This window comes from Schistocerca nitens, chromosome 1 (assembly GCF_023898315.1).
Source record: "Schistocerca nitens isolate TAMUIC-IGC-003100 chromosome 1, iqSchNite1.1, whole genome shotgun sequence".
NCBI classification, from domain to species: domain Eukaryota; kingdom Metazoa; phylum Arthropoda; class Insecta; order Orthoptera; family Acrididae; genus Schistocerca; species Schistocerca nitens.
In genome coordinates, this window is record NC_064614.1 from 594,527,843 (window position 1) to 594,544,231 (window position 16,389).

At 43.7% G+C, this 16,389-nt stretch overlaps 1 protein-coding gene across 1 annotated transcript in view; it reads left to right on the forward strand.

Moving 5' to 3' along the window:
* Positions 1 to 5,469: 5,469 nt before the first annotated feature.
* LOC126256165 (flightin) overlaps positions 5,470 to 16,389 on the forward strand; it is a 66,547-nt gene continuing 55,627 nt past the window's right edge. The window contains exon 1 of the mRNA XM_049955459.1: positions 5,470 to 5,638. The gene's annotated coding sequence lies outside the window, so the exon portion shown is untranslated. The remainder of the gene's footprint in view (positions 5,639 to 16,389) is intronic.

Consider the following 16,389-nt stretch of genomic DNA (forward strand, 5'->3'; position numbering starts at 1 on the left):
TTGGTTCTTATCGTTATTGTCCACACAGCACACAGTTTCTCAGCTGTTTCTATGTGTCAGTCATCTCATAAGTCTGTTTCAAAATTTTGCCATGTAGTGCGAGAGATTTTGTGCCTTCCTCCCCACCTCAGAGGACTATTGGTTGGAACTAGATGGAATTCACAATTTTTACCACTATTCTACCTTCTCTGGTGAAGAGCAGTAAGTTACAGAGTGTCCAGAAAGAGAACACTTGATGTTAGACGACTGAAGAGTACACTTCACGTTAGGAGGTTGAGGAGTGTACAGATGGCTACACAGCCGTAGAATTAGGATGACTGCTGAGGTGAACTTTGCGGTCATAGAGAAGGATGTTTCCATTCGAGTTCTGAGCACAGAAAGAGAGCTGAACTCAAAGTATCCAGCCACTGCCATCTGCATTACGCTATTCCATAGGGACGTGATATTAATTCACTCCCTTCAGGAGCCAATTACTCCATTGTAATACTTCTCAGGCACCTAGATCGCCTTGCGATCTCACTAGTGTTGGATCCTGTTTTTCCGTCTTCTTTCAGTAACTTACTAACCATGCTTGCAGTTACCGGTCATATTCGTGTATTATCTGCATAACTTTCCATTTGTCGTACCACCCAGCTGTGCCAAGGTTACAATTAATCATTACAACCTCTTGTCCAAATATTTAATGATCAGTTGTTTATCTCAGTGGGTAACTTATGTTCAAAAAATGGCTCTGAGCACTATGGGACTCAACTGCTGAGGTTATTAGTCCCCTAGAACTTAGAACTAGTTAAACCTAACTAACCTAAGGACATCACAAACATCCATGCCCGAGGCAGGATTCGAACCTGCGACCGTAGCGGTCTTGCGGTTCCAGACTGCAGCGCCTTTAACCGCACGGCCACTTCGGCCGGCGTAACTTATGTGTTTCACTTTGCGATAATAAATTTAATTGTTATAATTTCTGCTATAAATAGCTGATCCCATCTCTCATTAATATGTTTATGTGTGTGGTGTGCTAGCTATGTCATGTTTGCTCGGGATACCACCTACAATTATCCTTCAATATGACTTTTCCACTGTGTAACATTATTATTTTTTCAATTAATTTTGATGGCCATAGCGCGTGCTCACCTTCTCGGTAGATCACCAAAGAGAGGATTTTAGCATCATAGGGGTATTGAAAACAGCACGACCAACAGCCTACACATTTTTCAGTTGCTCACAGCACTTTTTGAACGGTGTACCATGGAATGTTCACCTGGTGACCACAGCGTGGGCACTGCTTGAAGATGGCACATTGTATCCAGGATTCTCAGCCATGACAACAGTAACCTCTCCAACAGTTTGTGGCGCAGCTGGTCATCGGCCTCTCCCAGAGCAATTTCCACGTCGCCAGTTAATTCGGACTTCCAAATCATGTCCTTCGACCCAGTATCTCCCTAATGCGTTGGTGTTCGCTAAGAGCAGCAGCACTATTGCTGTTGTTTTGATAGGACAGTTTTACTAGTAAAATGTGCTCACCCTGTACGGACCCCTGTTGACTGTCTGCAACTGTGCTACACTGAAGTTTTGCGTTTCAACCCTACGTAGCCGTACCAGTACCGGTGCCTAAGGGCAAGTCATGACACCAACACTACTAACAACGCAAATCCCACAGCGCACTGTCTGAACATCATGCCTGGAAAGCTGCGTACCCATACGGTAAATAGCTTTTCATCTATAGAGGCTCAAGTAGCGAAAGTTTAATTATAACCACCCTATAAAATCGTTTCAGAATATGCAACATTCAACATTTCAAGCCACGCACTAATGCTCGACATTAAAAATTTTATATAATTATTGGTTACTTAGTTACACTGTTGGTCATTAAAACTGCAACATGTAGGTTGACTGCAGCAAATATTAATTTGGCATGGACACTACGTGTTTAAATATGCAACTGTTTAACATTTCAACACAACTGCACAAAGTAGGAAGTAATAATGCCACCTACATCCTGTACACGAGGAAAAATAACGCACCGGTTTACTCATCCACAAATCGCGTTTGAATGTTTGTTGTTTGTGAGAATATCGTGTCATACCTCGTGTAAGAAGGAGAAACGTGTGCCAGCTTGTATCAGAATTGGAAATGGTCTACTGACACTGCGGCACAGAATAGAGAGTATCTATTCTGCGACTGCAGTTCATCGTTTCGCTGTATTGCTGCCCGTGTTCGTCGGAATCCCACGACTCTCATACAGATATGGAATGGAAGGATTCAAGCGGGCCATACTCACCGACATATCGGATTTCAGCGTCCTCGTTAAGACCTGCGTCCGACAGGGCAGATTGTTCGTCGGTCATGCAGGTTCGTACATCCATGTGACGTACATTCAGTTAGGAGACGGTGTTGCTTGCACCAGGTCAGTGCACCAGGTCGACTATCTGCAAGACGACCATTGTTGCTGTTTCCTTTGACGTGTCTACCACGTCTTTTAGACGAGGATCGGTTCTGCGTACAACATAATAATAGACGTATCCTTGTGTACGCTTTGATGGAAACGAATGTTTTCAGATTGAATTCGTAGTCTTCATACAGGCCTAGCCCATGGCTTAAGATATCGGGTGCCACTTGGTACATAACACAATAACCTTCGTTCCTATAACCGGTAATTTGGACAACAGCAGTTACCTTTCTGATCTGGCAAGACCGGTGGCCGTGCCCTATTTCGACTTTTCAGTAAACACTGGGGTCTCCCGGCCAATGATGCCACGCACATATTCCTTTTCTTCCTACTGTTCTGCATACACACAAAAAGCAAAATTTCGTTATGTGCTATGTTTCCTAGTGTTCTAGTTTTAATGGCCATCAGTGTATTAAACATAACAGTCAAACGAATTATAGATAAATAAGATGACTTAAAAAAAACTGCTGAGAAAAAAAACTGCATCACCCAGAAAACTTGGTCGGATGTCAATGTAACTTGGTACACTTATACACAATCGGCCGTTATGTGAATATTGGGATTGAGCTCTCTCTTACATTTAAAACGCCTATCAGGGGGCATTCGCGTTGTTCGTGTTTAGTACTGGCATCAGGACTGGTACAGTATATAAGGGGCGTGAACAGCGCCAGAAGTTGAGTAATCACTGAGGAAGACATGGAGATGCCACGTACTCTTATGAAACAGCGTAATCAGCACCATAGAGTTTGAAAAGGGCCTCATTGCGGGTCTCCATTTGGCCAGTTGGTGGAATCGTGCAACATCTACATTTCTAGGGATTTCAGGTATTCCCGAAGTTGGAATGCATGGGAACTGGAGGGCAGGTATACTTGTCGTCAAGGTCCTGATAGACTACATCTGACCACCAGAAGGGAGGATCGCCATATTGTGTATCAAACACATCGTAACCCCCACACATCTGTGCATGCCATCAGAGAACAAGTAATGGACTCCATGACACTGTGTCACAGCGCCGTTACTCCTGGCAGCATGATCTAGGGAGTACTTAGTTCTGAACTCCGGTCACGACTGGTATATATTGAGGGACTCTGACAGCACAATGAATGTCACGGACATTCTGTGTCTTCCTGTGTTACCTCTCATGTGACAGTATCGGGTGCCATTTTTCAACAAGACAATGCTCCACCACACATGGTACAGAAGTAATATCCGGCGTTCCCCAAGGAAGTGTTATAGGCCCTCTCTTGTTCCTGATCTATATTAACGACATAGGAGACAATCTGAGTAGCCGTGTTGGATTGTTTTTGCAGATGATGCTGTCATTTACCGTCTTGGAAAGTCATCAGATGACTAAAACGAATTGCAAAATGATTTAGATAAGATATCCGTGAGGTGCGAAAAGTGGCAAATTGACCCTGAATAAAGAAAAGTGTGACGTTATTCACATGAGTACTAAAAGAAATCCGCTAAATTTGGATTACGTGATCAGTCACACAAATCTGAAGGCTGTAAATTCAACTAAATACTTAGGGATTACAATTACAAATAACCTAAATTGGAACGATCACATAGATAATGTTGTGGGTAGAGCCAGCCAAAGACAGAGATTCAATGGCAGAACACTTAGAAGGTGCAACAGATCTACTAAGGAGACTACTTACACTATACTTGTCCGCCCTATTCTGGAGTATTGCTGTGAAGTGTGGGATCCGTATCAGGTGGTACTGACGGATGATATTGAAAAAGTTCAAAGAAGGGTGGCTTGTTTTGTATTATCGCGAAATAGGGGAGATAGCGCCACAGACGTGATACGTGAATTGGAGTGGTAGTCATTAAAATAAAGGCGTTTTTCGTTGCGACGGGGTCTTCTCATGAAATTTCAATCACGAGTTTTCTCCTCCGACTGCGGAAACATTCTGTTGGCACCCACCTACATAGGGAGAAATGGTCAACACGATAAAATAAGAGAAATCAGGGCTCGTACAGAAAAATTTAAGTGCTCGTTTTTCCCGCGCACCGTTCGAGAATGGAACCGTATAGAGACAGCTTGAAGGTGGTTCATTGAACCCTCTGCCAGGCACTTAATTGTGAATAGCAGAGTAATCGCGTAGATGTAGATGTAGATGTATTCATGAACTGTCTGAGTGATGTTGAGATGCTCCCGGGGCCAGCAATATCCAGAGATCTGCCCACGATAGAAAATGCGTGGGACCAGGTCGGCTGGTTCAAATGGCTCTGAGCACTATGGGACTCAACTGCTGAGGTTATTAGTCCCCTAGAACTTAGAACTAGGTAAACCTAACTAACCTAAGGACATCACAAACAGCCATGCCCGAGGCAGGATTCGAACCTGCGACCGTAGCGGTCTTGCGGCTCCAGACTGCAGCGCCTTTAACCGCACGGCCACTTCGGCCGGCAGACCAGGTCGGAAGGCATCTCCGCTCCAAAGCTTGTATCTAGAATATAAAGAATCAGTCGCAACAATTGTGAGAGGATACAGCGATTTTATAACACAGTTCCCAACCAGATAAGTGCGTGTACCCAGACCAGAATGGTTGTCATCGTGTCGGGATAAGTGAGCTCATACTACCAAGTTCTTTGTGAATTTGACTCGATATGGAAATCACCTAAATAACATCACACCCCTCTCAACTTCGTATGCTAGTCTCCTCCTGGATGATTCACTTTTGTCGTCAGGCTGTGTAATTTAATTCCGCGAATTAATGTTAAAAGAATCTTTTGTTTTTAGGTGTCGGAAAATTTCATTTTACCTCCTAAGGGCCAGTTGTGGCTATAGCTAGGTTGGGTACTACTGCTCTGAACCACTACGGGAAACTGAAAAGCCTACGATGAGTCATATCAGTACGAGTATTATGATAGCTTTTCGGACACGGGCACTCGTCCTTTCTTTTGGGTGAGTTAAAGCACTCGAGAACACCGGCGTGGTGAGTTCTCGAGAGCTTAGATAGACCGCCTTCCAGAAAGGTATGACGAAGCACAAAGGTGCCAAGCGGCGTTAGGGCCAAGTGTGGCTGGGCGCGTTTGGCGTGCCGCGGGTCGCACGGCCGCGGCGCCGTGTATTTGCGTCGGGGGTGGGGGTGAGCCGGGGCCAGGAGGCAGCGCTCCGCCGCCTCAGTCGCCGCCAGTCCAGCAGCGCCCAGCAGACTCGCACGCTCCACTTCACCGCCACAGGTAACCCGCGTCTGCGCCCCGCTGCCTGCGCAACGCTTACAACGTCGCCCCACGCCTTAGTTTTTAATTTTTTATTTTTACTATTCATGACACTCAAAAGTTTAAAATGGGATCGGTGATAGATTTTTTGCAAGTGATATCAGTGATAGCCTATTGTTTGCTGCGCTACACATCATACGCGCACATTAAGAGAAATTTCGGGTGAAGACTTTGTAAACCACAACCAATGGACTTCCCGTGAGGCTTTAGGGGTACTGACGGACAGTTCAAACAGTTGTCAACCTCGAGATTGTTTTTAACTCCACACTACTTTACTGTGCATAATCGTACCGAAGATGCAGCATTACGTCCTCGTCTTCTTCCGGGCTAGCCAGTTGTCAAGGGACGCGTTGTTTAACATGAAACCCTAATAATGATACGCCTTGATTATTTCATATGTTCAGACCATTATCAGCAGTGAAAAAAAACGGCGATTGTCCGAAACAAACCGCAGACCCGATTGCAAATCGATCCTTGGACCTTTGAATCTGCATTCTGCCACTTACCTACGCAGCTACTTCCTCACATAATTCCTTTAACTGGCACTAAAAGTCATCAGTTAACTTAAGTTTGAACTATTCCTTTGCTAATCATAAGGCTCTGCACTTCATCAAGACATATCGCTGCCATAGGGATCGTGAGGACAAGATTATATTAATTACGGCGCGCACAGAAGCATTTAAACAACTATTCTTCCCGCGCTCGATAAGTAAATGGAACGGTAAAAAGCCCTAATAACTGGTACCGTGGACATACCCTCTCCCATGCACTTATGAGTGGTTCAGACAGTATAATTATAGATGTAGATGAAGAGATACTAGTATTTGGAATTTTCATTCATCAGCCATATCCCGATAAGATGATGGAATATCTTGCAGAAATATGCACGCTTTGTCTGGTGTACTATGGAGAAGATCTCCTGTTAGTTTCCACAGACTGCGTTTAAAGAAACGTATGTGTTACGAAGAAAACGATCATTAACAAAATCAGTGGCACAATTCGTATAATATCTTTGATGATTTTACTATAGCCAACTTTTTCTCGACCTCGAAATCGTTGTGCTTCTAGCATACATACAAAATATTATGATAGAGTAGTAAGTGTTCTTGACGTTGCAGTCTATGGAAAGGATATTATGCAATCCGATACATTTTTATCTACTTGTACGTTTGGATACAGTATTTGATCTCAGTTTCGCTGCAGTGGGTTCTGCCAAAGGTTTGTCTTTAAGATGTAAAGGTAGTAGCACTCGAGGTAAAGATTACCTTCACCAACATCAAGAATTCTTCTTTTCACATTTTAGCGTTATTTTTTATGTTTAAACCTAACAGAGAAATGTATGTTCTATCATCCACAGTAACATTTGTTATAAGACCCCGAAGAGCTCAAAATCAGTGTGTATCGAAACAGACAATTGGAGAAAATTAGTTATTCACGTTATTAAATCAAAACATAACATTAGGCTGTACTCTTTCTTGATGGCTGTACTAAAAGTTTCACCTGTACTCTACATACAGACTTACATTAAAATAAAACATTTCCATTGTTAAGATTTCCACTGAGTGACGCAACAGTAAGACACTGGACTTTCATTTTGGGGAGGGCGTTTCAGATCTCCATGTGGTTTCCTAAAGCGTTTTAGGCAATTGCCGGAATAGTTACACACTGGACTCGCGTTCGGGAGAACGACAGATCATATCTGCTTCCGACCATTCAGGAACAGATTTTCCGCGATTTCCGTTAACCGCCATAGGCAAGCGCCGGAAGGGTTTCTTTCAAAGAGCACAACCGACTTTCTTCCTCATTTTGCTCCGTCTCTAATGATCTCGATATCGACGGGACGTTAAATTCTAATCTTCCTTTAACCATCCCGAGTGCTTCCTTCTAAAAGTACACGAGCGGCCTTCTCCATCCCGACCTTGTGTTCCATCTCTAAAGACATATTGGCTGACGGAATGTTGAACTTCTGCCTTTCCTCTTTTTTTTGTTAAGAATCTTCTTGACAATTCCTATTTTCGTCGGAAGCAGGTATTTGTAACAGATGCTCGGTTCATTCGACAGGAAGAAACTGACGCATTTTCAAAGTGGATCTGCGGGATGTTTACGATTGTCAGCCGTCTTTTTTTTCCAGTTACTCCCCCAACGATAAGTATCTCTGACAGCGTGCTACAACATCTGTTAGCTGCTATAACTAGTCAACATCTTCTGAGTTACATTTGCATACCCGTCCAGTTGCCTTTGTACGAGCGTTTTAAGCATAAAGAAAATCTTGGTTGTTGTCATTCTGTTTCTGTAATTATCTACAGATCGTAGTATCGTTAGTAGTGTGCTAACCCATCGCCTTGATATGGTTGATGTGCGGTTGTGTGTGGGGGAGGGGGGGGGGGGAAGGGGGCGCAGTACTAATGCGTCACAGTCCTTGCTGGTTACTGGTATAAGCAATTACGGAGTGTACTAAAAGTTAGGGAGCTTTTGAGGCAATAATGTGTATATGCTAAGAAACCATGGTCCTAGCGTCAAGCAGCGCAGTTTCCAGCTTCAAGCTGTTGCAACCACTCGAAGTTTGGCCGCCGCGGCGGTGCAACAGTGAGAAGTACTGGCAGCCCCGCGCACACAGCTAGTGCGCTAATGAGTTGTTCCTCTGCCCTGGCGCCCTTCCCGCCGCTGCTGTGACGAGTGTTAGCCCAGCGTGCTGCTGGCATTTGTTTCTGCGACCAGGTGCTCTCCCGCCTCCCCAACGTCACAATAAGTTACGGCCGCCGTGTATCTCTTTGCCGTGTAAACTCTGTTCCGTACATTTCGTTACCTCACCGTTTGTGCGTTGTGCGTCTACATCGGCAACAGGAAACAAGCCCTATATTCTCGTGGATTAAACTATGCATCTAACGTCGTCAATTCAAGCGACTGTCTGAACGGCCCATCGAAAAAGATGACGTCGTTTCGGGCGATATCCAAGTACAAATGAGTTCCGTTAAAAATGACCTCCAAATAGACGGTATTTTAAACTTTCATCTCCCTCTCCCTTCCCAATGCAGTGCTTGTGTCTCCCATACTGATGCGCTAATTGTTGTGCTGTACGAGTAGCTCGTGCTTCTTAAGGCACTCTTTTCGAAAAACTCTCAGTTTGCTCCCAGCGGTCACTGTTAGTACCACTCTATGTCAAGACAGTTTACAAATAACTCTTGCCATATACTGTACAAATTAGTTAGCTATATGTATCTGGCCCTGTCTATTTCAAGTAAAATAACATTGAACAAAGGGATTTAGTTTTTCACAAAAATTCCGCTCCCCTATCACACTACCTGCGTAAGCTGTACTGTGTCGACCCGCTTCAAAGCTAGCTTTCCACTATAATTTCTGAGCAGAATCAAACCCAAACAACCGTTATAATCAACTTTTTAAGTAATATTTTTGACGATCGAGCCATTGTGATTAGATGGGTGGCAGTATTAAGAATAAAATTATCAGAACGTACACCTTCTTAATTGGCTGTTTACTTGCCAGAAAGAGCAACACAAATGACAGCGCAGAATTTTGATAAGATATTGTAATCATGGAAGGCAGGAAAAGACACTTTGTTCGAAAAATTTTCTACACCTGTAACGCGCAGCAGGAATAAATTTTGACGTTAACCCAGTTTGCTTTGCGTGGGGACCATTATCTGGTGTTAGCCAGGAATTACAGTTCAAGAAGAACAAATACAAGTTTTAAGGTTTGACGATGACGTAATTCTGTCAGGTCATCTGAAGGGGATCGACAGTGTGTTGAAACATATTTTAACGTGAACATCAACGAAAGTAAAACAAAGTTAATGAAGCGCGGTCAAGTTAAATCAGGCAGTGCTAAGGGAATTAGATGAGGAAATCAGGTAGAAGTAGTAGATGAGCTTTCTTATTTGGGATGTAAAATAACTGACGACGGCCGAAGTACACAAGATATCAAATACATACTGGCAATACAAAAAAAAGCGTCTCTTAAAAAGAGAAAATTATTAACCTCGAATAGAAATGTAAGAAGTCTTTTCTGAAGGCATTTTTCAGGAGTGTAGCCTTATTACAAGTAAACGAGGACGAACATCAGTACAGGCAAGAGGAGAACATCTCATTTTAAAGTGTTGTGTTACAGAAGCCTAATGAAGAGGTGGAACATCGAAATGGGGAGAAAAGAACTTTATGGCACAATTTGACTAAAAGAAGGGCTAGTTTGACAGGGCACATCCTGAGGCATCAGGGATAGTTCACTTAGTACCAAGATAAGTGACGGGTGTAAGAAGTATAGATCGAGACCAGGACGTGACTACGGTGTGCAGGTTCAAGTAAATATGAGTTGCAGTAGCTATGTTGACACACTTTGATGCGGCCTTCACAGGATATATTAGGGTGGGAAATGGCATCAAATCTGTCTTTAGACTGAAGACCATAGCAACGACAATAACAACAGCTTCTTCCTTTTGGTTAGGGAATCATTTAAAAGGAACAAGAAATATTAGCGTTTAGTTTCCCGTCGACGACGATGTTAAATGGCTCTGACCACTATGGGACTTAACATCTGAGGTCATCAGTCCTCTAGAACTTAGAACTACTTAAACCTAACTAACCTAAGGACATCACACACATCCATGCCCGAGGCAGGATTCGAACCTGCGACCGTGGCGGTCGCGCGGTTCCAGACCGTAGCGCCTAGAACCACTCGGCACTGCTGCCGGCGACGACGATGTCAACAAAGACGGAGCAAAAGCTCGGAACGGGGAAGGACAGGGTGGGAAATTTTCCTTTCAAAGGAGCGTCTTAGCGAAACCATGTGATACCTAAATCTGGATTGCCGAATGAGAATTTGAGCCTCTGTCCTCCAGAATGCAGGTCCAGTGCCTTACCTCTACGTCACCCTTCATTATGAGTAAATGCCTAGTATTGGTAGTTGTGATCCCGGGTTCGATTCCCGGCGGGGTCAGGGATTTTCTCTGCCTCGTGATGGCTGGGTGTTGTGTGCTGTCCTTAGGTTAGTTAGGTTTAAGTAGTTCTATGTTCTAGGGGACTGATGACCATAGATGTTAAGTCCCATAGTGCTCAGAGCCATTTGAACCATTTTTTTGGTAGTTGTGATGATTGCATGTAGAGTGTAATGTTTTCGTTATGTTGTTGTTAACGTTGCAAGAGAAGTTGAAAGATGAAACGTTGCGCATGCAAATAGCCTACTCCTCTCGAACAGCACCAGTGGGGCTACAGAAACAGATGTTCCCAATCGATGGACTGATTCATATCCTGTCACATGCCCCCACACCATCAGACCTGCTTAAAGCTTATAATTTAACTCGGCACGTTGGCAGAAGCCGTTCGACTCGACCACCTCCTCAAGCGTCAGCGATCACGGTTGCGTAGATAAACGTCACGTGGTTTACATCCTCGTGTGATGCATACCTTTTTATTTCTCACTACTGCTTGCGTTTCAGATTCACTGCTGATTTATTTAACTGCTTCTCATTTGGCCTCTTGCATCTTACTGGATTTCGTTTCACATCTTACCGCAACATGGTGGACACTGTAACAGAACGCGGAACCTACGCGTCAGCCACTAGAGCGTGAAATTGTTGACCACAGAAACAGTCAAGCTGGACCACAATCTGAGAATGAGATTTTCACTCTGCAGCGGAGTGTGCGCTGATATGAAACTTCCTGGCAGATTAAAACTATGTGCCGCATCGAGACTCGAACTCGGGACCTTTGCCCTTCGCGGGAAAGTGCTCTACCATCTGAGTTACCCAAGCACGATTCACGTCCCGTCCTCACAGCTTTACTTCTGCCAGTATCTCGTCTCCTACCTTCCAAACTTTACAGAAGCTCTCCTGCGAACCTTGCAGAACTAGCACTTGCCCGCGTCTCGTCCGGCACACAGTTTTAATCTGCCAGGAAGTTTTTGGACCACAATATGGTAGACACTGACTTAATGAGCGGGTCTTTCTTAAATCGCTAAAGTTCTCTTTCCCTAGCACTACTAGCAAAAGGTATATCTAAGGGGCGTATTAACGCTACAATCCGCAGTAGGCACAAATGTCAGTGGATCAAGATAACGCAAATTCAGAAGACAATCAGTATCGAGCTACGCTATGTCTTCCTCCACGTTTCCACTCTAAAAGACCAAAGAACATGACAATGGGTCATACGCAGAACGATGTACCGTGTGGAGTTTCTTCGCATCCATTTTGAACAAAATGTAGAGAGAAATTTTTTACAACATTTCCTTAAATGTCGCAAATAATGAAGCATGAATTCAGTGTTCTGCATTATTGGCAAGCTAATAGCAGTAAAGTAGTTCATCACTAGTGGAAAAACACATCTTCGTTGTTGAGATGGCCGGCCGGTGTGGCCGAGCGGTTCTAGGCACTTCAGTCTGGAACCGCGCGACCGCTACGGTCGCAGGTTCGAATCCTGCCTCGGGCGTGGATGTGTGTGATGTTCTTAGGTTAGTTAGGTTTCAGTAGTTCTAAGTTCTAGGGGACTGATGACCTCCGTTGTTAAGTCCCATAGTGCTCAGGGCCATTTGAACCATTGTTGTTGAGATACGTAACGTACACTAGTGCAACAGTGATCAACCAAGAGGTATTTAGTAAGACTACTAGTGTCGAAAGAGATTTTAATCACCACGTTTTGTTCGGCAAGGGATTGAAAGACGACAGTTCCTGTTCACCACTGTCCCGGACAGAATCTCAGTCCTCTCCGAGAGGTGTCACAAAGTGGGGACTCGCGACTTCTGATGTAAATCTGTTCGTTTGATCAGAGTATCAAGCTCAACTGCCATCTAGGTCACATTAGTGAGATTTAAACTACGTGGTGGCACCAGTCATCCTCGTTCTTTCTTCCTTTAGTCCTAATCACCGATAGCATGATCCGAGGTGGCCGAGCGGTTCTATGCGCTTCAGTCCGGAACCGCGCGACTGATACGGTCGCAGGTTCGAATCCTGCCTCGGGCATGGATGTTCGTGATGACCTTAGGTTAGTTAGGTTTAAGTAGTTCTAAGTTCTAGGGGACTGATGACCTCAGATGCTAAATCCCATGATGCTCACAGCCATTTGAACCATTTGAACCGATAGCATGACAAGCCCAAGACACTACTCGGGAATAATCATCACATCCATTCCTCCGACAGAGGTACAAAGAGGACAGCAAAGGTACCCTATCTTAGTGTTTCAGCGCGTTCCACGAACACAGTTTGAAATGAGTATCAACTTTTGAGTTAGAAGGAATGACAGGGTACTGAGAGAAAGAGTGTCTCTAGAAAAGGTATCATACTTATGATTTCAAGTAAAATCCACCTATTTAATTGGTTCATCATGTGAGTCACACACTTGTCTGAACTGCCGCCAAACACCCTGCTGATCTTTCCTCAGCCATTGTAATTTCTAATCTGGTCCACTCTATGTTGCAAAATCGTGTTATTTTTGTTTCATGGTGTCAGTTTTACTAAACCCATACCTGTTACTATAAACAGAGTTCTTTGTCAACGGGTACTATCTGAAATCAAAGTAATAACCATGTTTGTTCTGCCTTTAGTGATTTTCGATACAATAGTTTTCTCCAGAAAACAACTACGCTTGTATTGCTAATTCCACAGTCAGTTCAGTGCAGAATATGACTTTCTTTATTTTTGAGAACTTAATTCTTCCCGTCTTCTCCATCAACGGATCTATCATTCGTATTTCCATTGTCCGTAGAGTTAAACGGCCGAAGCGTATACTAGCTTTCATTTCTATAGAAATTTTAATCATTTAACTTATTGTTTAGTTTGATGTTAAGTATTTGCTGAAAATCAGTTAAGAACAAAACATCTCGTGATTGCTGGAGAAGCACTGAACACAATGGGAGATGCAAATTCCTTAGGGCAAAGAAGTGTGGCGCTGAAGCTTGTCACTCTAGCGATTCGTGTCGATAATAGCAACAGGCATACCTCACAGGTCGCTTGCAAATGTCAGTGACGCCTACTGTGCCCGAAATGCAACGAAGACACTTCAGCAGTGCAAGGCACGACAAGCGCTAGGGCATGTACTTTATTTTTGCTCTGCCGAATAAAGTATATATATTCGACTTTGCTTTATTTTTGTTGCATTTGTTATCTCAGAACTGAGGCCTCGAATACGAAATAGCATATGAGTTAGAACTCGGACCATAACATTTGAGCAGAGCACTGATAACGCTGATTGTCACGATGTATTTTGTCTAACTGGACTCCAGTCCTATATGAGATTTGACCGCTTTTACCGCAGCATCAGTCAGATCCGCAGTCGTATTTGAGAGGAGTATGCGTATGTCCGAGTAAACAGTTTAGGAGATTAAAGATACACAGCAACCCACTCCGATGTCGACATAAAAAGATTCGGAACGCTCCCGGGAATACTCGGCTCTCTTTTTACTGTTTCCTTCTGTAATGCGTATGATTGGCAGGTATGTTCTCCTCTTCCACCCCTCCTCCTCTTCCTCTCCCTACCAAGCCAACTTCCCATTCTCATTAAGATAAGAGGAACTTAGCAGGGTGTCTGTCTTACACCTATACCCCTTTCTTACATCTGTCCCCTTATAATAAAAATGTAAAATACCTAGACTTATAAAACGCTATGAAATTCTGATAGCGAGGAAAAAATGTAAATTAACTTCACATCGACGTTTGTGTCATCAGAAGCAGGGTAGTAAATTAGTAGATCGGACTGAACGAGGGTAAGAGAAGGGATTGTTCATGGCCTTGATCAAGAAACCAACTTGACACTAAATCGCGATCGACAGACGGGAATTTGAGACCCACTCATCCTGTAGACGATTCCACTATAACACTGCGTCGCTGACTTGCTACTCTGTTGCATTTGAACAGTACCCCACGTGACCGATTGACAGGATCGCAACTGATCGGAAATAACAAAAGTATGAGTTGCCTTGTTCTCAGTAACTAGCATTACCGGTACTGATATCAACAACGCGACCGACGTACGAAAAGGGTATTGTGTGTCGTGATTAAGGCAGTGGCAATGACTGTCCTTGCGAGTAGACACGTTTAATTGATATGAGTGAAAAATTACTGAGACTGTATCCAGAACACACACTGCCAATCTGCACATATCAAAAATATTTCATGTTCGTACCTCCGTTCTCTTAATGTGACTTCCTCAATAAATGTATATTTTTACGGTGCCCTTGTGGTTCAGTGGGTCAATGTCAGTCAAGCAGTCCAGAGGTCTGGGGCTCAGTACACTGAGGGCCCCGGGATTTTTCTGTCACTTATCGCTTTTTCCACCTCTAGCAATGTTTTGCTGATAAGAACTATGCGGAGTTGCGCCATGGTTCGCAGTCCACGTTAAACTGTAGGCTTCCCAGTAACTGGCGGCGTAAGTCAGTTCAGAAGTCAGAGGAACCCATCGGCGTAACCATTGGCAAAGAATGCATGCCTAAGTAAGCACTGCGGTACTGAAGCCATGGCATATCCCTATTATGACCCGTTAACTCAGCGCTCTTATCGCTTCCCACGCCCGGGTTCCCGGGTTCGATTCCCGGCGGGGTCAGGGATTTTCTCTGCCTCGTGATGACTGGGTGTTGGTAAATGGTGGCCTACTGACCACGCTCTGTTTCAAACAGCACATTCACGTTCCTGCAGGATGTTCAAAACCTCCACGATAAAATTAAAAGGACCTACCATAGACAAAGAATAAGTAACTAATACATATGCTGCGCTCTTTGTTCTGGAGTTTTGCACGTCTGTTTGAAATGTGCGATGCCAGCCACTACACTTCAAATGTACGTTTACGGTTACAAAGTTTAAAAAAATGGCCACTGAGTAAGAGTTTTATGATCCTACTTAACGTCTCACATTCTTTCGCGTAGGAGTATCTCAAGAATGTCGTGTCTAAGACTCCACTTGACGCCAAACAGAAACTTACTGTTTGGATATTTGCTTATCTTCAAGGAATGCACAACACTCGAACATTAGAAAGAGTGCGATAATCATTACCACAAAAGTGAAATGAATGAAATCAAGTCTAGGACTGACAGCACAGGCACCCTCTGCGAACCGTGCCAAAAAGGCTCGACGAAGGAACGCGATATTCTGTTGACACAGTAGACTCGCCTACCAATAACCTTATTCTCGTAACGTTATCAACGAAAACATAAAATCCAATGAACATATTAGCGGTGTATTGATTCTAGCTATCTTTATATGAACCCAGAAGAATTTAATCTACCCACTTTGAAATATGATCCACTGTAAGACATGAGCTCCTTCATTAAAAAATAAGTGAGCGAGTAAGTGGACGAGAGAGAGAGACTGTGAGTGTAAAGAGAAAGAGAGAGAGAGTTACTCGCAGAGATCTGGCGTCCTATATAACCTGCCCCGAATTCTTAGGGCAGGTAGGTCCTAAACTGTAAACCTTAAGATAAGGGAGTGGTGGTCAGAAATAAATATTTAATTTATGTTGACATTACCAATGTACATCTTATAGAAACTCTTCAGAATGATGACGGGCATTCTCAGAAGATGTATCTTTCACTCTCGCAAATATGCTTGTTATCTGTTGTACAGTGAGACGAGCAGGTAGGATTCTGTTAACCATCTACCTTCAGTTTCTACTGCAGTTTTGCGTAGCAAAGATTTCTTGAAATCCCGCAGGAAATGAATCTATAGGTGTGAGCCCCGGCGATCGCACTTACTACGGGATAGGATTTTCCTTATCAGC